Source organism: Oncorhynchus keta, chromosome 24 (assembly GCF_023373465.1).
Source record: "Oncorhynchus keta strain PuntledgeMale-10-30-2019 chromosome 24, Oket_V2, whole genome shotgun sequence".
NCBI lineage: Eukaryota > Metazoa > Chordata > Actinopteri > Salmoniformes > Salmonidae > Oncorhynchus > Oncorhynchus keta.
The window spans coordinates 39,737,608-39,761,218 of NC_068444.1; the positions used below are offsets into that span (position 1 = coordinate 39,737,608).

General features: G+C 41.8%; 1 pseudogene; it reads right to left on the reverse strand.

The window, feature by feature from the left end:
- The window catches only part of LOC118357535 (zinc transporter ZIP11-like), a 156,440-nt pseudogene that overhangs the window by 56,124 nt on the left and 76,705 nt on the right, over positions 1-23,611 (reverse strand).

The following is a 23,611-nucleotide window of genomic DNA, read 5'->3' on the forward strand; positions in this document are numbered from 1 at the left end:
CATATTAAAAAATATCATATGCACGTACGCTCCATTGAGTGGGGAGCGGAGGGACAAAGATCCCAATTACCCATCCACACAGGGTCGAAGGATAAGATACGGGGATGTACGTCAGCCTTGTTTTAGGCTACTAATACCAGACTATGTGAGCGGAGCGGAGCTGGAGCGGAGCATGTCCAAATTTTCCTGGAGAGCGGAGCGAGATTCCCAAAGACTGGAGCGTCGGCCTTCTCGCCCACTCCAATTTCGTTCCAGTAGCGCTTACTTCACGAGCTCAGGGCATCCCCGCCCCAGCATGCATTTGTGGTCTACTTGTGTGCTGCTATAGCCCCTTGCTTAAGCTACTGTCAAGGAGTTTGCTAAATATTTTCATAAAGACAGTGATAAAACACTGGTGCTAAATCAAGGTGACTAACAAAGATGAGGACCAACAGCAAGAGAGGGAGTGCAGTGATTTAGTGTCCACAACTAAATAATCATTGTGGAATCTAATCCCAAAAGCATACATTTTGACTTTTTTAAACATTTTTATTTCACCTTTATTCAACCAGGTAGGCCAGTTGAGAAGAAGTTCTCATTTACAACTGCGACCTGGCCAAGATAAAGCAATGCAGTGTGACACAAACAACAGAGTTACACATGGGATAAACAAATGTACAGTCAATAACACAATAGAAAAATCTATACACAGTGTGTGCAAATGTAGTAAGATTAGGGAGGTAAGGCAATACATAGGTCATAGTGGTGAAATAATTACAATTTAGCATTAACACTAGAGTGACAGATGTGCAGATGATGTGCAAGTAGAGATACTGGGGTGCAAAAGAGCAAAAAAAGAACAATATGGGGATGAGGTAGCTGGGTGGGCTATTTACAGATGGGCTGTGTACAGGTGCAGTGATCGGTCAGCTGCTCTGACAGCTGATGCTTATATTTAGTGAGGGAGATATAAGTCTCCAGCTTCAGTGACTTTTGCAAGGTGGCAAAAGAGGTGTTGCTTTGGGGGTGACCAGTGAAATATACCTGCTGGAGCCTGTGCTACAGATGGGTGTTGCTATGGTGACCAGTGAGCTGAGATAAGGCAAGGCTTTACCTAGCAAAGACTTATAGATGACCTGGAGCCAGTGGGACTGGCGACGGATTTCGTGTTTATATGCTGTTTAATATGACATGTAGCCTATTTGAAATTATATTCGCTTCATACATCCACCTTTTCGTGTTTATTCAAACACTTTCATTCAAATCCATATGGTGTGGTTTCAATACTTAAACCAATTGGTAGGTCCAGGTAGTCACAAAAATAGATAGGTGTTGGTTAAATTGTGATTTTAATGAATGGAGTGTATTTGGAGCTGGAGCGCAGAGTGGTTTTTAGCTGAGTGGTAGGAAAGGACATGGAGCGCTGAGCGGGATTTCCAACCATTCAATTCCGCTCACATGCTCTTATTCCTACACAGTTATGTGTAATTGCTCTATTAGGAGGAAAATACTGGGACAAAAGAGAGCATTTAGTTCACTTAGATCCTTACAGACCACATACACTGAACAAAAATACAAAACGCAACACGTAAAGTGTTGGTCCCATGTTTCATGAGCTGAAATAAAAGATCCCAGATATTTTCCATACTCACAAAATGTTTATTTCTCTCAAATTTTGTGTATATATTTGTTTACATCCCTGTCAGTGAACATTTCTTCTTTGCCAAGATAATCCATCCACGTGACAGGTGTGGCATATCAATAAGCTGATTAAACAGAATGATCGTTACACAGGTGCACCTTGTGCTGGGGACAATTAAAGGCCACTCTAAAATGTGCAGTTTTGTCACACAACACAATACCACAGGTGTCTCGAGTTTTGAGGGAGCGTGCAATTGGAATGCTGACTGCTGGAATGTCCACCAGAACTGTTACCAGATAATTTAATGTTAATTTCTCTACCATAAGCTGGCTTATTTACCTGCGGGACCATCTGAGACCAGCCACCGAGACAGCAGATGAAACTGTAGGTTTTCACAAACAAAGAATTTATGCACAAACTGTCAGAAACCGTCTCAGGGAAGCTCATCTGCATGCTCGTCATCCTCACCAGGGTCTTAACCTGACTACAGTTTGGTGTCGTAACCAACTTCAGTGGGCAAATGCTCACCTTCGATGGCCACTGGCATGCTGGAGAAGTGTGCTCTTCATGGATGAATCCTGGTTTCAACTGTACCAGGCAGATGGCAGACAGTGTGTATGGTGTTGTGTGGATGAGCAGTTTGCACAATGTCAACATTGTGAACAGAGTGACACATGGTGGTGGTGGGGTTATGGTATGGGCAGGCCAAAGCTATGTACGACAAACAAATTGCATTTTGAATGCACAGAGATACCGTGACAAGATCCTGAGACCCAGTGCCATGCCATTCACCCGTCGCCATCACCTGGAAGCTATTCCCTGCATACTCACCAGACATGTCGCCTATTGAAAATGTTTGGGATGCTCTGGACAGCTGTGTACGACAGCATGTTCCAGTTCCCGCATAATCAACAGCCTGATCAACTCTATGCGAAAGAGATGTGTTGTTGTGCATGAGCCAAGTGGTGTCCACACCAGATACTGACTGGTTTTCTGATACCCGCCACAATGTTTTTAAAGGTATCTGTAACGAACGCAATGCATATCTGTATTCCCAGTCATGTGAAATCTATAGATTAGAGCCTAATGCATTTATTTCTGTCACGCCCTGATCTGTTTCACCTGTCCTTGTGATTGTCTCCACCCCCTCCAGGTGTCGCTTATTTTCCCCAGTGTATTTTCCCCAGTGTATTTATCCCCGTGTTTCCTGTCTCTCTGTGTCAGTTCGTCTTGTATGTTTAGTCAAGTCAAACAGCGTGTTCTTCCCCGTAATCCTTTTCTATTCTCTTTTGCTATTCTTACCCGGTGGACTACTTTCCCACCAGCCTGATCATCCTGCCTGCCCTGACCATGAATCATCCTGCCTGCCCTGACCATGAATCATCCTGCCTGCCCTGACCATGAATCATCCTGCCTGCCCTGACCATGAATCATCCTGCCTGCCCTGACCATGAATCATCCTGCCTGCCCTGACCATGAATCATCCTGCCTGCCCTGACCATGAATCATCCTGCCTGCCCTGACCATGAATCATCCTGCCTGCCCTGACCATGAATCATCCTGCCTGCCCTGACCATGAATCTGCCTGATCATCCTGCCTGCCCTGACCATGAATCATCCTGCCTGCCCTGACCATGAATCTGCCTGATCATCCTGCCTGCCCTGACCATGAATCTGCCTGCCCTTCGGTACCTATTGGACTCTGAACTGTTTTTTTTAACCTTTTGCCTCTACACAACCATTCTCTTGCCTACCCCTTTTGGATTAATAAACATTGTAAGACTCCAATCATCTGCCTCCTGTGTTTCTGCATCTGCGTCTCGCCTTGTGCCTTGATCATTTCAATTGACTGATTTCCTTACATGAACTGTAACTCAGTAAAATATTTGAAATTGTTGCATGTTGCGTTTAGATTTTTGTTTAGTGTACATATTTGAGCCCAGAGTACATTTATTCATTCATAAATTGCATTATGAGCTGCTGAGAGAGAGAGCGATAAAATGAATGCTAAGGAGGAAGTAGCATCGGAGAGAGAGTAGAAAGCTCAAACTTTAATTATATAAGCTATAACTGAGGTAGATTCAGGAGTCAACTAGCCTCTTCCCTGGTCAATACAGATAATAACTACGTATTTTCAGCAAACTTAACGTGTAAATGTTTGTATGAACATAACTAGATTCACCAACTGAGACAAACTGAACAAGTTCCACAGACATGTGACTAACAAGAATGGAATAATGTGTCCCTGAACAAAGGGCTGGGGGGGGGGGGTCAAAATGAAGAGTTACAGTCAGTATCTGGTGTGGCCACCAGCTGAATGAAGTACTGCGGTGCATCTCCTTCTCATGGACTGATGGACTGCACCAGATTTGCCAGTTCCTGCTGTGAGATGTTACCCCACTATCAACCAAGGTACCTTCAATACATTTCTGGGGGGAATGGCCCTAGCCCTCACCCTCCGATCCAACAGGTCCCAGACGTGCTCAATGGCATTGAGATCCGGGCTCTTCACTGGCCATGGCAGAACAATGACATTCCTGTCTCAGTCCGATGATGCTGTGACACACCGCACCAGACCATGACGGACCCTCCACCTCCAAATCGATCCCGCTCCAGAGTACAGGCCTCGGTGTAACGCTCATTCCCTCGATGATAAACACGAATCCGACCATCACCCCTGGTGAGGCAAAACCACGACTCGTCAGTGAAAAACACTTTTTGCCAGTCCTGTCTGGTCCAGCGACGGTGGGTGTGCACATAGGCGACGTTGTTGCCGATGATGTCTGGTGAGGACCTGCCTTACAACAGGCCTACAAGCCCTCAGTCCAGCCTCTCACAGCCTATTGTGGACAGTCTGAGCACTAATGGAGGGATTGTGCATTCCTCCATCAGGCAGTTGTTGTTTCCATCCTTTTCCTGTCCCGCAGGTGTGATGTTCAGATGTACCGATCCCATGCAGGTGTTGTTACAAGTGGTTTGCCACTGCAATTTATTGCCCTGACCACATCTGCAGTTCTCATGCCTCCTTGCAGCATGCCTAAGGCACGTTCACACAGATGAGCAGGGATCCTGGGCATCTTGCTTTTGGTGTTTTTCAGAGTCAGTAGAAAGGCCTCTTTAGCGTCCTAAGTTTTCATAACTGTGACCTTAATTGCCTACCTACCGTCTGTAAGCTGTTAGTGTCTTAATGACCGTTCCACAGGTGCATGATCATTAATTGTTTATGGTTCAGTGTTTAAACTCTTTTCAATGAAGATCTGTGAAGTTATTTCGATTTTTACGAATTATCTTTGAAAGACAGGGTCCTGAAAAACCGACATTTCTTTTTTTCTGAGTTTTTTTAACTAATTACAAGCCATGTCCTTTCTTGACTATGTGATTGTGTTTTCTGACTGCAAGTCCTTGCAAACAAACCTTTGCAAACATAAACACTGGTTCACTTTGTCAGACGGTAAGCAATTCTAGAAAAGAACAGCACAGGACACATGGGAAATCAGCTTAACTTCAAATTGAGTAAATACCAATAGTAGCACAGGAACACACACCGAGAGACACACACACTGAGACCCCCCCACACACACACACCAACATAGTACACACACAGCAATGACAGGTAGTACTAATGCTCTCTTAGTGAAAACATCTTCTCTCCACACCCGGTGACTAAAATACAGCTACGTCAAACGCTGGAAATAATGTTTTTTTCTGGCGAATTCGATCATATAGTAATCCCATTGAAGGCCATTCATTACAGCAGCCACTAGGGGCCCTTAGGGAGAAAAGGTGTTGAAGGATCACAGTAATTAGTATGTGATAGATGGGAGCCTTCAGACCTTGTCCGGGACCACATCCCTCTAAGAGCTGAGGGCTCATCAGGAATGTGTGCGTGCTGTGGCTGAATGTCACTGTGGATTCTATTTGGCAAGGTTTGATTGACAATCTCTAATACAGCCATTCAACCTGTCAATCACTTGTCACATCACACATGCACGAGCACACATGCACACTCCCCTGACTCATAACACAATGAATTTTCTCCACAAGCTAATGGGCCACATGTTACAAAGTAAGGGGCTGGGAGGAGGAGATTAAATTACACACAGACACTTGACCACAGTTCAACCACATTATTGGAATCACTGCTGTAGATAGTGACTTTTAACGGTCCTCAAAATAAACCGTGTCTTTTTTTGACATACTTTTTTTCAAATGACAGGAGATGGAGAAGGTATATTATAAATTGTTTTCTTGGTTTTGAAACATTATTTTTGTGTCCAAATCTCAGTAGCTGGCTACCAGTGCGAGTGTGAAGTTTTCTCCGCCCGAATGGTAGAACGGCAAACCCCTAGGGTACACGGAAAAGGTGTGATTAAAAGTGAGGATCGACCTCTGCCTGAGATCAGTTTCATGAAGAAGGATGAAAAGGTGAGGGTGTTCAATACCAACTGCAACTGGTATCAGAAGTATGGCTGGTTAGCAGGAAGTCTTTCATCAAGCCGCCTATATTTCTGGCCTTGCCTGCTTTTTTGGAAAGTCTGAGCCTTGATCGAAAGGTGGGTACGGTCACCTGAAGAACATTGATCGTTCAGCTAAACGGGAAAAGAAAAGCAGGGAGCATATAAATGTCCATATCAGATTGAAGCTTCTAGGAAAAAGCTACATTGATTATGACGACCGTCTGCGTATTCAAACTGAGCAACACAACGAGAAAGTAAGAAGAAACAGGGATGTTCTCAAGCGGCTTTTCAACACCACTGCGTTTTTGGGCAATAATTTGCTTTCAGAGGACAAGATGAGAGGGAACGTTCCGCCAACTACAAGGAACTTGCAGAGGTAATCGCACGTTACTGATGCTTTACTTGCTGCACATAGCGAACCTTCGACTGTATATTCTGGGATGTCGAAAAATATTCTGAATGATTTGATCGCGTCATCCATTAAAAGCGTTTTTCCGCGTGCGCTCAAGTAGGCATTCCACTTTCCTCTGTTATTCATTTAGCAAAGATGATAACACATAATCACTCCAGACAGACACAAGCAAAAATTCATGACCTAAATGTTGCAGCAGCCTAGGCTACACCTAAACATTGTGTAATGGTATGTATTTATAGTCCATTTGTGTGTTTGGAGACAATGTGAATGTGATCCAAATTTGGTGTAAGTCGCTCTGGATAAGAGCGTCTGCTAAATGACTTAAATGTAATGTAATGTAATGTTTATATTCAAAATTGGGCTGGCTAGGCTGCCTACACGTTTTTAATCTAAAATGATTAACTGGAATGAATCAATCAACATAATAGTGATGACATATGTGAGTACATATTTGTATAAGGCCGACAGTTGCATAGGCCTGCATGACGCAAACATGTATAAAGCAAGCTCAGCCCCTGTCAGTTATATTGTCTATCTGTTGTTGCCTATCTGTCCGGGCAGAGGAAATCCCCCTCCTAATCTAGTCTAAATATGATTTATATGAACAAATATAAGGTAGCTGCAGTTTGACAGGGCCATCACCCCCAGGGCCAGGAGGTTTTTTTTCATGAGTTTTTTTTAAAACCATGTGGCTTGATTAACACAAACTGTATACATCATAAAACCTTTTTACATTAATTAATCACTGTCATATCTTATAGGGTCCAGAGTTTTCTTAGTTAGGTTAACATATAAGGAAAAACTACAGGCCCCGGGGGGGTCAAAATTGCCCCTCCGCTCTGGGACCTATGGTGCCAACAGTCTGCTTGCAGGTATGTGGATGATCAGGTCTTTATTCAGGAAAGTTTCTTGGGATACTTTGATGTGTCAAGTGGGCAAAATGTGTAGTGTGTTTAAGTTTATGAATTTTGAGAGAAACTGGTTGTCCAAACCTACAATGGCGCAGCTGTAATGGAATGTATCTGCTATTTGTATTTACAGCTAAGTACACTTCTGTCCCTGTTACTCCTACCCCCTACTTTTTCGAACATTCTGTTAAAAATCGCGCAACATTTCAGCGCCCTGCTTCTCATGCCACGAATATAGTATATGCATATGATTAGTATGTGTGGATAGAAAACACTCAGACATTTATAAAACTGGTTAAATCACGGCTGTGACTATAACAGAACGTGCGTCTCATCGAAAAGCGCAGGAAAATCTGATCACTGAAAATTGGAAAATATATCAATGCGCCACTTGCATGTATTGTCTATGGGAAAGCAAATTACCTGGAGCCGAGATTGCAATTCCTACAGCTTCCACACGATGTCAACAGTCTTGTCATTTGCCTAGGCTTTGTTTCTTGGTCAAACGAAGAAGAGACAGCCCATTTCTTCAGGTCTCCGACCGGATATTTTAGTTGAGATTTACCCGGACATTATTTCCAGACGTACAGCTATAGAATACACATCGCCTCGTGATCAATTTGATCGCTTATTAACGTTTAGTAATACCTAAAGTTGCATTACAAAAGTATTTCGAAGTGTTTTGTGAAAGTTTATCGTCGACTTTTTTAATTAAAAAAAATGACGTTACAAGACGCTATTTTTTTTCGTTGATCACACAGTCTTCATAGATCGATATCTAGGCTATATATGGACCGATTTAATAAAAAAAAAGACCCAATAGTGATTATGGGACATCTAGGAGTGCCAACAAAGAAGATGGTCAAAGGTAATGAATGTTTTATATTTTATTTGTGCGGTTTGTGTAGCGCCGACTATGCTAATTATTTTGTTTACGTCCCCTGCGGGTCTTTTGGGGTGTTACATGCTATCAGATAATAGCTTCTCATGCTTTCGCCGAAAAGCATTTTAAAAATCTGACTTGTTGCCTGGATTCACAACGAGTGTAGCTTTAATTCAATACCCTGCATGTGTATTTTAATGAACGTTTGAGTTTTAACGAGTGCTATTAGCATTTAGCGTAGCGCATTTGCATTTCCAGATGTCTAGATGGGACGCCTGCAAGAGGTTAAGAGGTGATGATTACTCCACTCCACTACCATTGTCAACTTTCTCCTGACATGAACTTAAGCCACGTCTCATGTGCCCGTTCATCCACTGGCACATTGAGTGTTTCCCCTCCTAGCACTGTGAGAACCCCTTTCAATTTACAATCACAATCACATTATTACACATCAATGATTTTACTCCTTGCTTGGACTAACTCATTCTTAGCTCTTTAATCAAACTGTGCAGAGTGTTGTGTTAGTTTTTTTGTCTTCCCAGCCAAATCCTGTCCTGCACTGGTCAGGCCTCTGAACACCTCATTCAGTCACCGCTGTGATCTCTTTCCAACACTGTGTAAGTTGCCCACTCATTCCCATTCCCCATAATATTGTACTATAAGTCTTTGACGTTTTTTTCTTTCTTTGTCGTCTCTGTGCATTCCGTGCCTATACCGTGGCTCTCCCATCCTCCTCAATTCTTCAAATCACCAGTCTCCACTGATGAAGAGGCACAGAATCCATTAAATTGGATAGCCATGGGGGGTATCTTGTCCGAAAATATTGCAGTTACGAGAGTCCCGTTGATAGCAAATCCACAATCGGAAGTCATTCATTTTATTATCAAGTGACTGTACACTGGCCAATTTTCACGTTGGTATGAAGAGATTCGGGAGACGGAGGAATGCGTAATAGTTTTTTTTTTAATTAAGCCCCAAACTACAGCGTGCCTTGTAAAGGCACAGGGACGAAGACCAGGCAAACACGTAACAAAAACACAGGGTCGAAACGCAAACAAAAGAGCGAGGAGTACCTCGAATAAATAACACACGTGCACAATGATTATCACACGGGACGAGACCAGTAAACGCTTAGTATGTAGTACGTTCATCTCTAGGAGACAGAACGCGTCTCCTTCCTGAGCGGTATGACGACTGCGTGGTCCCATGGTGTTTATACTTGCGTACTATTGTTTGTACAGATGAACGTGGTACCTTCAGGCGTTTGGAAATTGCTCCCAAGGATGAATCAGACGTATGGATTGCACAGATGATCTATTGAAGCAACATCTCAAGACATCAGTCAGGAAGTTAAAGCTTGGTCTCAAATGGGCCTTCCAAATGCACAATGACCCCAAGCATACTTCCAAAGTTGTGGCAACATGGCTTAAGGACAACAAAGTCAAGGTATTGGAGTAGCCATCACAAAGCCCTGATCTCAATCCTATAGAAAATGTGTGGGCAGAACTGAAAAAGCGTGTTCGAGCAAGGAGGCCTACAAACCTGACTCAGTTACACCAGCTCTGTCAGTAGGAATGGGCCAAAATTCACCCAACTTATCGTGGAAGGCTACACAAACCGTTTGACCCAAGTTAATTAATTTAAAGGCAATGCTACCAAATACTAATTGAGTGTATGTAAACTTCTGATCCACTGGGAATGTGATGAAAGAAATGAAAGCTGAAATAAATCATTCTCTCCACTATTATTCTGACATTTCACATTCTTAAAATAAAGTGGTGATCCTAGCTGACCTAAGACAGGGAATTGTTACTAGGATTAAATGTCAGGAATTGTCAAAAATTGAGTTGAAATGTATTTGGCTAAGGTGTATGTACATTTTCGACATCAACTGTATATACAAATACAATCAGTGGGAAAAGGAGCCAGGTGTGCGCATCGAACGTTCCAGAGGGATCCGTGACACTAATAGAATGGAGGGAAGAGGTGGCAGGTTTTCCATTCACTTTAATCTCGCTAAATTGCCCTGGGGGGTACGAACAAAGGATCCAATATGGGAGAGTCGTTTTCCTGGTCGTAATGCTGGTTAGTTACCGCCACTCTGATATCCAAAATGTTCTGGGCTAATAATGTAATAAATAACACACACAAAAAAACACTGCAAAGTTGCTGAGGAGTTAGAAGCAGAGCTGCCATGTCTGTTGACGCCATCTTGAGCTTCACAACTCAGAAAAAACAATACTGTGTTCTTAATGGCCTTAACGCTGTAAGAGAGACTTCTCAGCTACACTGGGCGATTTGAACCTTTGTCCTATTGTGATTATGTACTCATATACAATGTTTGTCGAACCCCCCCCTCTCGCCCAGAAAAAAAGTGCGTCAAAAAATATATTATCCCCCTAAAAATCACAAAATCGCATTCAACAACTGGACAAATTATGATGGAAGATAAAGTTGTGATACCCTGGACAGAGACTAAGTGCAGGGAAATATATTCAAATATTCCACTCTGGTGGAGTTTCAGCATGAAACAGGTTTGTGTGTGTCTGTCTGAGTCTGTGTGGCATGCACATGACGGAGCAGAGTGACAATCAACTAATGAGGAACGGAATGTCTTGCCATAATCAAATCAAATAAAATGCTATTGGTAACATACACGTGTTTAGCAGATGTTATTGCGGGTGTAGCGAAATGCTTGTGCTTCTGGCTCCGACAGTGCAGGAATATCTAACAAATCAAATTTAACAGTTTCACAACATATACCCAAAATACACATAAATCTAAATAAGGAATGGATGAGGGATATATATACATACACTACCATTCAAAAGTTTGGGGTCACTTAGTAATGTCCTTGTTTTTGAAAGAAAAGCATATTTTTCGTCCATTAAAATAACATAAAATTGATCAGAAATACAGTGTAGACATTGTTAATGTTGTAAATGACTATTGTAGCTGGAAACGGCAGATTTATAATAGAATATCTACATATGCGTACAGAGGCCGATTATCAGCAACCATCACTCCTGTGTTCCAATGGGACGTTGTGTTAGCTAATCCAAGTTTATAATTTCAAAAGGCTAATTGATCATTAGAAAACCCTCCTGCAATTATGTTAGCACAGCTGAAAACTGTTGTTCTGATTAAATAAGCAATTAAACTGGCCTTCTTTAGACACGTTGAGGATCTGGAGCATCAGCATTTATGGGTTTGATTACAGGCTCAAAATGGCCAGATAAAATAACTTTCTTCTGAAACTTGTCAGTCTATTCGTTCTGCAAAATGAGGGCTATTCCAAGCGAGAAAATGCCAAGAAACGGACGATCTCGTACAACTCTGTGTACTACTTCCTTCACAGAACAGCGCAAACTGTCCCTAACCAGTACAGAAGGAGGAGTGGGAGACCCTGGTGAAAAACTGAGTAAGAGGACTAAATTGTGAAACAGACGCCTCACAGGTCCTCAACTGGCAGCTTCACTAAAAACACCAGTCTCAATGGCAACAGTGAAGAGGCGACTCCATGATGCTGGCCTTCTAGGAAAAGAAAGCAAAGAAAAAGCCATATCTCAGACCGGCCAATAAAAATAAAAGATTCAGATGGGCAAAAGAACAGACGCTGGATAGAGGAACTCTGCCTCGAAGGCCAGCATCCTGGAGTCGCCTCTTCAGTGTTGACGTTGAGACTGTGACGTATCCATTATAACAACCTACAACACACTTTGATCTCTGGAGGACAAACCAGAGGCTTTCTGTCGAGCGACTATCCAGCAGACGGACCGGAGATCGCAGAGAGGGACAACAAAGGCATACACTTGTAAATATGTAAATGTATTTTCGAATGAGCGGTTGTTCATGTTAAAAGTATTAGCATTCCCATGAGAGTAGTTACAAACTCTGAGTTTCTCGTCTCTTGTGCTGTTCCCACCCCTTTCCTTTGTCTACCAAGCCGTCATATCGTCCACTAGGGACTTTTTCTTGTGTGTGTAATTCTGTGATTGATTAGTAAGTTAGTAAATAAATAATTGAGCCAATTTGTATATCGCTGATTCATGATTTACGTTAGGGTTTGTGCAGATATCCAAGGGTTTGCGACGTTCAGGAATGAGACTGATGAGGTAACAATACATTAATAGAAGACTGTAATCGATGAGATAATAAAATATCTGAAGCGTTGTATTCGGGAAATCGAAACTCTATAAACAACATTTCCCCGTAATTAAACGAATCACGGAATAATTACACATAGAGAATTGATTTGATATAATAACAGTCTTCACATTTAATGATAGTCAACGATACGTCATACATATATATATATATATATTTATATATTTATATATATGTATATAAATGAAAAGGTTAAGACTATAGCCTAAAGCCCATGCATCAGAAAGAGAGAACGTGAGAGTCTCTCTTGTGTGCTCTCCATTACGCAGCACAAGGTCAAGTTCAAATAGGCTAAACCATTGTCTGTCACGTCCCAATTTCGTCAACCATCATCAATAGGCAATACTATTGTAATATCCCCCAACCTTAGTGTCTTGGCTCCATGGCACTTGTGGATGTTACCTTTCATCATGCTACCTACAACGATTGTTGCCAGGCAACAATCAACCCATTACAACAGTAGGTCAGTAGTATGCCCTCTTCTCAGGATGGCCAGTGACGCACACATACAGATGCTCACACAAACTTGAGTACACGAACGCATGTCGTACGCACACACACTTGAGCGCACAAACAAACAAAACACACCACATGCTGGGCAGACAGAGGAGGGACGGATATGAGCAATACTCCCATTGTGTGCTCCTGTTAATGTGTAACTGGACTACAATGTGTTTTGTGATGATAAGGGTATACAGCACCCCATTGAGCCCTCATCCCCTCCTGTAAAACCTATTCTACAGAGAGACAGAAAGAATAGTGCGAAGAGGGAATAAGAGTGAAAAGAGAGCGAGACAAAGTGGAGAGAGAAAGAGCTAGAGAGCGAGAGAGAGTGAGAGAGCGAGAGAGAGTGAGAGAGTGAGAGAGAGAGAGAGAGAGAGAGAGAGAGAGAGAGAGCGAGAGAGAGAGAAAGAACTATAACTGTGTCACATGGATACAGCAGGTGCAACATTGGCTACACTCCTGTGTACACCTTTCCCCCTGCTTCTTTCTCTGTGTACTGGTGCCATGGCTCGGCAAAGCGTGGAGCAAATCATACTGTGATTGTGTTTGCTATTTCAATATGAAAATAAATCAATTGAAAAACATGTCTTTCTGGCTGCTTCAAATGTTCTGTGATTCATAGATTATCTGTGTTATTTCCTCAGTCAGTCCTAAGGTCTCCCTCTGCTCCTGCTTTAGGTCACCTCCAATCAGACTGTCAGTTAATGTCACTGAGCATTCTTGATAGACTGGGTATCCTGTCTCCTCAACGACATGCAGAGGGAGGAGTCGTCTCACTCCAACCTTTCTCCACTCCTCTACTCTCATTTCGGTTCATCTCACCTGACAGGTCACCTGCAAACACTCAGACATGAACCACGACTCCCATACAAAGCTAAAATAGCAACCGATGGCCTGAAAAAAAAATGTAAAATCAACTTGTTACACAATGAAGTGGCGTAGTCGGTAAGAATCGGAGAAAATACTGCTCTGTCTGACATAAGACGAAATGGTCGTATAATACTTGGCAGAAGTGGATTGTGTTTATCCCCCAGTCCCTACTCCTTACTTAGTCATTCAATACTATCTTCCCTCTGTCCCCGTAGTTGTATGGACGACAGCGTTCTAAAAGGGTGTGACCGAAACAAGCTTGGAGATCCTGTCCTGTTAACAGCTCTTTAAGAGAAGGGGCGGGGAGCTGTGCTTGACGTACTGAAGCGGCGCTAAAACTTTAAAGGTGTAGGTCCCTTTTATGAAGTCGCTAAATATTCAGCAAACATTTACAAAAAAATGCTTTGTAGGAAATGACAAACCCCTAAGGAAGTCTAAAATATCATAGAACCACAAAAACAGTGACCTATTCATATTCTCTCCAAATACAGACTGAATTATTCAGTAAGTCTCATGCATAAAGTATAAGGGATATATGTTTTTGATGGAGTGTGGGGAGAATACATGTTAGCTGTTCTAAGTGCTGCCGTCGGGTCCACAGGTAAGCAGCTCAGAAGGTCTCTGTGTACTTGTGCAAAGAAGAAGATTAAGAAGACACGATACTAATGTTGGCTGCCACCCTCACATGCACACACACATATGCAGTCACACACACATATGCAGTCACACACACAACACACACGCGCACATACAGTACTGTGCAAAAGTTTTAGGCAGGTGTGAAAAAATGCTGTAATGTAAGAATGCATCAAAAATAGACATGTTAATAGACTATATTTATCAATTAACTAAATGCAAAGTGAGTGAACAGAATACAAATCTAAATCAAATCCATATTTGGTGTGACCACCTTTTGGCTTCAAAACAGCATCAATTCTTGTGGGTACACATGCACAAAGTTAGGGATTTTGTAGGCATATAGTCAGGTGTATGACAAAACAATTATACCAAACAGGTGCTAATGATCATCAATTCAATATGTAGGTTGAAACACAATCATTAACTGAAACAGAAACAGTTGTGAAGGAGGAATATAACTGGGTGAGGAACAGCCAAACTCAGCTAACAAGGTGAGGTTGCTGAAGATAGTTTACTGTCAAAAGTCATTCACCATGGCAAGACTGAGCACAGTAACAAGACATGAGGATACTGCATCAGCAAGGCAGGCAGACATTTCAAGGCAGACAGGGGTTTCCAGATGTGCTGTCCAAGCTCTTTTGAAGAAGCACAAAGAAACGGGCAACGTTGAGGACCGTAGACTTGCGGCTAAAAAGCCATACCTCCGAAACAAGGGCAAGCGACTGAACTATGCACGAAAACACAGGAACTGGGGTGCAGAAAAATGGCAGCAGTTGCTCTGGACTGTTGAGTCAAAATGTGAAATATTTAGCTGTAGCAGAAAGCAGTTAGTTTGCCGAAGGGCTGGAGAGCGGTACACAAATCAGTGTCTGCAGGCAACAGTGAAGCATGGTGGAGGTTCAACAGTGAAGCATGGTGGAGGTTCCTTGCAAGTTTGGGAATGCATTTCTGCAAATGGAGTTGGGGATTTGGTCAGAATTAATGGTCTCCTCAATGCTGAGAAGTACAGGCAGATACTTATCCATCATGCAATACCATCAGGGTTGGCCCCAAATTTATTCTGCAGCATGACAATGACCCCAGACATACAGGGAATGTCATTAAGAATGATCTTCAGTGTAAAGAAGAACAAGGAGTCCTGGATGTGATGGTATGGCCCCCACAGAACCCTGATCTCAACATCACCAAGTCTGTCTGAGAGAGAGAAGCACCTGAGACTGCCTAAATCCACAGAATAACTGTGGTTAGTTCTCCAAGATGTTTGGGCCAACCTTCCTGCCGAGTTCCTTCAAAAACTCTGTGCAAGTGTAACTAGAAGAATTGATGGTGTTTTGAAGGCAAAGAGTGGTCACACCAAATATTGATTTGATGTAGATTTTTCTTCTGTTCACTCCCTTTGTATTTTGCATTTTTTGGGGAACAATACTGTATGACATACAGTGCATGTGCAGTCACTCGCAAACACGCACACTCCCTTCCCCGTTTGTTCTTTGCGAATCATAGGTGCCACCTTGCATCTAGTTTCTCAGTGCTGAGAAGTTGGCATAGCTGTGCCACCTCTGGCCTGTTTCTCCACCACCTGTTCCTGCAGCCTAGTTTAGTGCAGTCACTTGACACATGACCTTTCACAGGCAGCCTGGTCACCACTGTGTGTCCAGCTCTATTTAGGTAGGTGCCCTCAGACCATCAGGGAGCCCCTACCCCTCCCCGCAGGCTCTACTGGTATACAGTGTTTGAGTGTCTATGTGTGTGTTTTCATATTGCCGAGGCAGTATTTGATGAACAGCGGGGCACAGATCGGGGCACACCGCCTGATAGGAGCGACCTGCCATGTATGATGCAACACACGAGTGTGCAGAGCCTGAGAAGTCCAACCCTAAGAGGTGGAGACGAGGATCTGATGGTTCACGAAGTCAAAGGCAGCGGATAGATCTAGAAGTATGAGAACAGAGGAGAGAGAGAGACAGCTTTGGCAGAGCGGAGACCATCTGTGACACAGATGAATGCAGTCTCAGTTGAGTGACCCGTTTTGAAGCCTGACTGGTTAGGGGAAAGAAGATCTTCCTGAGAGAGATAACGAAAGAGTTGGTCAGAGAGAGATCAGAGGGGTTGAGTGTTTGTTACTTAATGAGGGGAGCGATATATCCTTTTTCTGTTATCCCGACTTAAATACCCCCCCCCCAGAGTGACTTCAACCCGACTGGCCAAATAACTGTAGGATATCATTAGTAGACACATGGCTGGAGCAGGACATCATCAGGGGATGCATGACTGGAGTGGGTCATTGTGACAGTACGGTGGGGTGGTGTCACAGTAAATTAGTCACGTACAGTGCCTTCAGAAAGCATTCATTCCCCTTGACTTATTGCACATTTTGTTTTGTTATGGCCTAAATTCAGAATGTATTCAATTGTTTTAGGTTATTGCCCTGCTGAAAAGTGAATTAACCTCCCAGTGTCTGGTGGAAAGCAGACTGAACCAGGTTTTCCTCTTAAGATTTTGCCTTTGCTTAGCTCCATTTCATTAATTTTTTTATCCTGAAAAACTTCCTGGTCCTTAACGATTACACGCATACACATAACATGATGCAGCCACCACTATGCTTGAAAATATGGAGAGTGGCAGTCAGTCAATGTGTTGAATTGGTCAAGCGTAACACTTTTTATTCAGGACAAAAAGTGAATTGCTTTGCTACATTTCTTCCAGTATTACTTTAGTGCTTTGTTGTAAACAGCATACATGTTTTGGAATATTTTTTATTCTGTACAGGCTTCCTTCTTTTCTCTCTGTCAATTAGGTTAGTATTGTGAAGTAACTACAATGTTATTGATCCATCCTCAGTTTTCTCCTATCACAGCCATTAAACTCTGTAACTGTCTTAAAGTCACCATTGGCCACATGGGGAAATCCCTGAGCAGTGTATCTTTGTAGTGACTGGGTGTATTGATACACCACTAATAACTAATAACTTCACCATGCTCAAAGGGATATTCAATGTCTGCTTTTAAAAATATATATATATTTGACCCATCTAGCAATAGGTGCCTTTCTTTGCGAGGCATTGAAAAACCTCTGGTCTTTGTGGTTGGATCAGTGTTTGAAATGTACTGCTCGACTGAGGGACCTTACAGATAATTGCATGTACACTAAAGAATCATGTTAAACACTATTATTGCACACAGAGTGAGTCCGTGCAGCTTGTTAAACACATTTGTACTTGTGAACTTATTTAGGCTTGCCATAACAAAGGGGTGGAATACTTATGAATCAAGACATTTCAGCTTTTTATTTATTATTATTAATATGTAGCTCTTTTATTCATTTGTACAAATTTCCCCAAAAACATAATTCCACTTTGACATTATGGGGCTCGTGACAAAAAAAAAACTAAATTTAATCCATTTTAAATTCAGGCTGTAACACAATAAAATGTGGGAAAAGTCAAGGGGTGTGAATACTTTCTGAAGGTTTATTGCCTGTAGTCTAAATTCAATCTTTCCACTCGTTTGGCTCAGTTAATTAACCAAGCTGGACTCCATGTGCATGGATCAAGTTCCTAATTACTGTGGGCTTCATTATTATTCCAACAATTAGCATCCAGAACATTGAATAAAACCAAAGCCGAAAGTGATGGGCACGCTAAAGGTATCCAATTTTCTATTCCGTTATCATATTGTCACGGTCTGAATAAACCTGTTTTCGATATCCGTTTAAACAAACTCACTATGAAATTGGAAATTGTCCATTAAAGCTAAGAGTGCAATAGAGCTCTGTGATGAGTAACCATTCCCATGTCTTCGACGAGCGTATGCTTTTATGTTTCAAAAGAAAAGAAAAAATATAAAACTAGAAGGAAAACATGAAACACAAAAGAACACAGGTGAAACGATTGCGAGGAGAATGCCCATTTTAAAGCAACCCAGGCCAGTATAGATATTGATTGGTAAGATGAGAGAGCGAGAAAGAAAGAGAGTGAGGAAGAAAGAAAGAAAGAAAGAAAGAAAGAAAGAAAGAAAGAAAGAGAGAAAGAGAGAAAGAAAGAGAGAGCTAATAATATGGCATTTGAAATGTCTCAATGTCTCAAAAAAATGTATATCCTGAAATACCTTATTTAAATACACTACAGGTCAGAAGTTTTAGAACATCTACTCATTCATGGGTTTTTCTTCATTTTTATTATGTTCTACATTGTAGAATAATAGTGAAGACATCAAATCTATGAAATAACACATATGGAATCATGTGGTAACCAAATAAATGTTAAACAAATCAAAATATGTTTTATTTTTGAAATTCTTCAAATAGCCACCCTTTGCCTTGATGACAGCATTGCACACTCTTGTCATTCTCTCAACCAGCTTCATGAGGTAATTACATGGAGTGCATTTCAATTAACAGGTGTGCCTTGTTAAAAGTTAATTTTTGGAATTTCTTCCCTTCTTAATGGGTTTGAAAGGTTTGCCCAGGTTGTAGCATCATATCCAAGAAGACTGAAGGCTGTAATCGCTGCCAAAGGTGCTTCAACAGAGTACTGAGTAAAGGACCTGAACACCAATGTAAATGTAATATTTCTGTTTTTAATTTTGAATACTATAGCAAAATAAAAAATAAAAAACTGTTTTTGATTTGTCATGATTGGGTTTTGCGTGTAGATTGATGAGGATTTGTTTTCCCCCATCCATTTTAGAATACCCATAACATAACAAAATGTGGAAAAAGTCAAGGGGTCTGAAAACCTTCCGAATATACTATATGTTTCTCATGCCAATCAAGCCATTTGAATTGGAGAGAGAGAGAGAGAGAGAGAGAGAATATCCAAAAGCAAGCCATAAGAGAAATGAGACTCATGGTGGGTGGTTTTGAATGTTTTTTGAGTTGAGTGGGGAAGTTGCTGATGATGATGTGGGTATCTGAAGGGAAGCTTGCCTGAGAGTGGTCCTGCTCGAACCTATCCTGATGGTCATCTCGTCTGAGGCTGGGAACAGGGGGTTCTCCTCCTTGGCCAGTTTGTAGTCTGGGGGCAGGGCCAGGGCTATGTGGGGGTCCACCCCTACACCCTAAAACACACAGGCAGGGAGACAAACGAACATACATGGATTAACAGGTTATAGAGAATGAGAATGCATTCTCTTTCGCCATAGACCTGGCTGGCCATGAGGGTACAGTGGTACAGCAACAGTAGACGCACACAGTCAGTTAGAAATACGTTGGCATGCACAAATAATCAACTTGGCTCTGCTTCTATTTGTTCATGTAAACTTAATTCTGGTCTTTTTATCAGAGGGTAATTACATCAAGTGCTGCTTGTCAACTTAAAATAACGTTACGTAACCTATGATCAATTAATTCTGGAACAAAAACGAACCTTCAAAGAAAACATTTGGAGAAAAAAAAATGATAATCTAATCTCACACTTATTCAAAGCCTGTTCACACCTCCTTGTTGAAGGCTCTGCTTTAAAAGCAGGTAGAGAAAGAGAGAAAGGCTTGATAAAAGCTTTTATTTGGTAGGTGTGTCATGTTCAAATAGGCTACGTCATAAGCATACGCGGCAAAGCTTCTCTTTCTAATGTTCCCCACCTAGTTTCTGGAAAAAAAGCATGCCAACAAAAGCAGATCAAAACCACTTATACATTTATTAATGCTCCCATTAACAAAGATTATTATCTATTCGGATGCGCTGTTAAACTCCACACAAAAGTACCAATCAATAATCGTCAGCACATCCATAAAACTGTGGGATTCTACACTGAAAATAATCACAATCAGTAGTTGTTTTTTGTCTTGGTTATTATTTCCGCCGGGGTAAATCAGGTGGCATAGAGACTAACACTGTCCATTCATAACAAACAAACAAAACAGACATAAAAGTGCAGCAGTGGGCTCGAGGAGCCAAAATGAACCAGACAGGTAGTGTGGGCTTGACCGTTTTTGAATAGGAAGTGTTGTAAGACCGCAAAACAATCAGGCCCATTTGAGGATTGAGGGAGAGAGATTATTGCAGAGAAGCAACATAAAAAAAAGGCTCTCACTTCTTCACAATTTAAAACAAGCTTCACGCAACAAGGATTCAAAATCATTTGTGTCTTCATGTCTGTCTGCGTGAGTGTGAGTGTGCCTGCCAGCACGCGTGCGTGCATGCCTTTGGGGAACTGGAGATGGCAGACCTGACACAATGGTATCAACGGGAAGTTATTACTGTAACTGTTAAACACTGCAAACAAGGGCCTGATGGGAAAGCTCAGGGGCATTCTAGTGTCTGCAGCTGTAGCATGGGACCACAGCCAGATTACACTAATACTACACCCTGGCTGTTCCCAAATGGCACCCCGTTCCCTATATAGTGCACTACATTTGACCAGACCCCTATGGGGCCTGGTAGTGGACTATATAGTGATTAGGGTGCCATTAGGGATACATCCCTTGTTCCTCTCCAATGACAACAATTACATTAAATCCAGGGGGGTAGCCAGGGTCTGAGTTTTAGTGAGGTCTAAAATGTTATTTGGAGAACAGCAAAAACAAGGAAAAATGACCTCAGCCATTATCACATTGGTTACCTTAGTTTCATTCACCTCAGCTTATCTACAAACAGATAGCGGCTAATTGATAGTTGATAGGCATTAACTCATAATCAAGACGAAAAACTATAATTTTATACGTACATAGGGATCTATTAGCAGAAAAAGTATTCTATTAACAAAAGGTAAAGAAATAAGTTTGCTTTACATAACATTTTTGTTGTTGCCGCCGTTTTACAGCTAATTCTACACATTTTGGCCTCCCGAGTGTTGCAGTGGTTTAATGCACTGCATCGCAGTACTAGAGATCCTGGTTAGAGTCCAGGCTCTGTCACAGCCGGCCGCAACTGGGAGACCCATGTAGCGGCGCACAATTGGCCCAGCGTCGTTCGGAGAGGGTTTGGCCGGCAGTGATGTTCTTGTCCTCTCGCACACTAGCGACTCCTGTGGCGGGCCGGGCGCAATGCACGCTGACACGGTCACCAGGTGTACTGTGTCTCCTCCAACACATTGGTGTGGCTGGGTTCCGGGTTAAGCGGGCATTGTGTCAAGAAGCAGTGCGGCTTGGCTGTGTTTGTGTTTTGGAAGACACACGTTTCTCGACCTTCGCCTCTCGACTGTAACTACCAATTGGATACGACAAATTCGGGGAGAGTACAAAAAAAATTAACAAAAAATATGAATTATTCTACACATTTTATCAAGGGGAGAATTGTTTGCAGTTATAAAAGCAAATGTTCTCCACAATTCTCCACATTTTTCCATTACTTATTATGAAATCTAAGTGAGAGTGGCAATGATTTCTTCAAGTTTAGATAGCTGGCTAGACTATCTAAATCATTATAAAACTGACATGGGTTACTTGAGTGACTGTCATTAAATGACATACAGTGGCTTGTGAAAGTATTCACCCCCTTGGCATTTTTCCTATTTTGTTGCCTTACAACCTGGAATTAAAATAGATTTTGGGGGGAGGGGGTTGTATCTTTTGATTTACACAACATGCCTACCACTTTGAAGATGCAAAATATGTTTTATTGTGAAACAAACAGAAAACTTGAGCGGGCATAACTATTCATCCCCCATAGTCACTACTTTTTAAAGCCACCACCATGCTTCACCGTCGGCACGGCGTCCTCAGGGCTAGGGGAGGTGTCGGGTTTGCACCAGACATAGCATTTTTCCTTGATGGCCAAAAAGCACAATTTTAGTCTCATCTGACCAGAGTACCTTCTTCCATTTGTTTATGAAGGCATATGGAGTCTCCCACATGTATTTTGTCAAACACCAAACGTGTTTGCTTATATTTTTCTTTAAACAAAGGCTTTTTTCAGGCCACTCTTCCGTAAAGCCCAGCTCTGTGGAGTGTACGGCTTAAAGTGATCCAATGGACAGATACTCCAATCTCCTCTCTGGAGCTTTGCAGCTCCTTCATGGTTATCTTTGGTCTCTTTGTAGCCTCTTTGATTAATGCCCTCCTTGCCTGTTCAGTGAGTTTTGGTGGGTGGCCCTCTCTTGGCAGGTTTGTTGTGGTGCCATATTCTTTCCATTTTTAATAATGGATTTAATGGTCCTCCGAGGGATGTTCAAAGTTTCTGATATTTTTTATAACCGAACCCTGATCTATACTTCTCCACAACTTTGTCCATGACCTGTTTGGAGAGCTCCTCGGTCTTCATAGTGCCACTTGCTTGGTAGTGCCACTTGCTTGGTGGTGCCTCTTGCTTAGTGTTGTTGCAGACTCTGGGGCCTTTCAGAACAGATGTAAATATACTGAGATCATGTGACAGACCATGTAAAACTTAGATTGCACACAGGTGGACATTATTTAACTAATTATGTGGCTTCTGAAGGTAATTGATTGCACCAGCTCTTATTTCAGGGCTTCATAGTAAGGGGGATGAATACAGGTCACAGGTCCAGGAATGGCTGAAGAATTGCAACATTTACCAAGAACTAAAGCTGCAAATAGCAATACTGGGTGATTTGAAAAGTTATAGTCAATCAATCAAGAATATAATCATTATTTTAGCAAAGAAAATGGCATCTTTAACTTACAATCTGTAGAAGCTATGAGAATAGAAAGGTACAGTACTTTTGTGAAGCATCACAGCATAGTTGAAAAATGCATGGCAAATAGAAAGATATAGATGGGAGGGGTTGAAGGGGAATGAAGGGTGGGACTAATAACAAGATAACCAATGTAAAACATACAGGGTCTGTAAAATGTATATGGGTTCTGAAATGTTGTGAAATAGCACAGTTACAAACAGAAATCAAACTGGATGGACATTAGAAATAGAGGAAGGACTAAAAACATACTAAATATAACTATTGTAAAATAGATGGTGTATAATATGTATAAACTGAAGGTAGAAGCCTAAGTGTTATTGTTTATTAGTTTACTCCAATTGGGGGAGGGGTGTTAAGGTTTGCAGGGAATAATAAAGGTATATTAAAAAAAAAAAGTGTGTATGTGTGCATGTATGTATATACAGTTGAAGTCGGAAGTTTAGATACACCTTAGCCAAATACATCTAAACTCAATTTTTCACAATTCCTGACATTTAATCATAGTAAAAATTCCCTGTCTTAGGTCAGTTAGGATCTCCACTTTACAAATGTTA